This window comes from Austrofundulus limnaeus, unplaced genomic scaffold, assembly GCF_001266775.1.
Source record: "Austrofundulus limnaeus strain Quisiro unplaced genomic scaffold, Austrofundulus_limnaeus-1.0 Scaffold556, whole genome shotgun sequence".
Lineage (NCBI taxonomy): Eukaryota > Metazoa > Chordata > Actinopteri > Cyprinodontiformes > Rivulidae > Austrofundulus > Austrofundulus limnaeus.
Window position 1 is genome coordinate 176,127 of NW_013952958.1, and position 2,334 is coordinate 178,460.

Sequence of the window (2,334 nt, forward strand, 5' to 3'; positions counted from 1 at the left end):
TACTATGACAAACCAATATTGGTCAAACTTGTTTCAGCTGTTTCCTCCTATATTTCTGCTCATCTCCTGATTACTAACCCTTTATTTAGCTCGTTCTGCTTTCCTCCCTTTTCCCTTTTGTGATATTTACAACTTGTCAGAACTCTCAGGAGTTCGTGTTTAAGTGACAATGTCTGAACACACTCAGTCTAATGAATGATGATGAATTTGACCTGCAGAGAGTACAACTTATATTCATAAAACTGTCTGTCTGTTTTTGTTGTCCTTATGAGCGTAAGTCTCATAAAGACACAACTGGTGCACTTAAACACATTGTTGACATGGAATATGATTCAGTAAAAAAACATGGGTATATTCCACCTCAGTTTGTATTTCATCCACTAAAGCACAAGGAAAGATTTATTGGGATAATTCACCATCTATATTGGACTTTTCAAAAATGTTTAACATAAGTAAAACTACCTACAAGCAGCCAACATTGTCCTTGGAGAACCGTGATTAATATCTGGAACTTTATTTGCACTTAAGTTTTATATGTTGAGGGGAAAAAAATAAGTTTAAAGTTTTTTGTTACCTTTTTGTGTTATGAGATGTGGCAATGAYAAAGATATTTGTGTCTTCTCTTACTTTGTTTTAAAGTCTAAGCTGTCTGTTGTTCTTGAATCAGACTGTGTTAAACTAAAACTCACAAATCAAACAGGCTCAAACATTCACTCACTCACCTCACTCTATTGTGGTCATTGTGTAGGGGAAAAGGACAGCGCTGTGTTKTTTTTTTTACAATTCAGACAATACTTGAAGTACAGTATACACATTTCCTTATTGTGCACCAAGTATTCAGTCAGGTGTTGCTGAACTAAATGTAAACAAGATACCTTCCAATAAATCTGAGTCTGACACATATGTGTTACACTTTTTTAAATGTATTTTATTTTTTACACAACCACAGACTGCAACTATATAAGAACCTTCTACTAAAGTTAGAAAGTKTTTTCACCAACAACTCGTTTTAAAGTTGTGGTATGTAGGGAAAAAAAGCTACACAATATTATAACAATTGGAATTTGGCTTATTTAACAGGTAAAATACAACATATCTTTAAAATGTTTCATATCCATCCATTAGCTGCCACTTGAAGGGGGGCAGCAGATTGAGCAGGGAGGCCCAAATATTTCCTTCCACAGCTACCTCTTCCTCCAGAAGAATTTCAGGGCATTTYAAGACCAGCAAGGAGATAAAGTCTCTTCAGCATGTCMTGGGTCCTGGGATACTCTCTGAATCGCAGTGGGCCTCCTTACTAGATGCTCGAACCACCTCAACTGGCTCCTTTCACTGTGGAGGAGCAGCAGCTTTAATCCGAGTCTCTCCTGATTACTGAACTTCTTACCCTCAGGGGCGGAGCCAGGGGTGGCCATAGCCACCACAGACAAATTTTTTGGCCACCCCATTGGCCACCCTGCTGTACACACCCCTTCCACAGTGAAACAAACTTTAGGGGTGTCATAATCCTCCTGAACAGTTGGTGGCAGTGTTTAACAGTTTGAAACATCACMAAGCTCTATCACTGAAGAAGAGTAATGACAAGGAAGTGATGGTTTTCCTTAAATATAGAACATATGTAATCTGACTCATGGTGTCAACTTTTGGACTTATGGTGACAAATTTTTTTATTTTTTATTTTATTTTATTTTATTTTGTTATTTATTTCATTTTATGTTCTGAAGGCTGCATGATGCCCTGTCCTTTCTGGTTATGAGTAAACCTATCACTAAATCAGAAAAAGTGAAACACCCCTCTAAATTCACTGTTGGTGGTTATCAGTATTGCACCTATTCAGTGGGTAAAATTATTAATATTAGTTTTAAACATGCAGTTCATGGTTTGGCACAATGATGTGTTACAATTAAAGATAAATAAACAAAATAAAAATTAAAAGCACCCCTAAAGTCACTGGTTATGACAAATTGTGTCACTTTAATTAATCTTATCTCAGCTGTAGTAGTGAGTTTAAAAACAGGATGATGGAACTAGATTAATTAGTAATCTGTCTCTGAAAAAAATATTAAATCAAGTGTTTATTTATGTAGGTAAAAGTATGTTTAACAACCTGGTAAAATACACCAGAACGCAGGAAATTACATCTATTTCAGTGTGTCCCTCCACTTTCAAAATGGTTCTGACACCCATGTTTATAAGGTAGTCACTGCCTGTATAAAGACATAAGGAAATGATCAAAACACAAAGATCTGTAGAAACTTTCAAGTAAAAAAAAAAGTGTAATTTTCCTGGCCACCCCTGTGTGAGTAGTGGTCCCCGTCTGGCCACCCCTGTGTG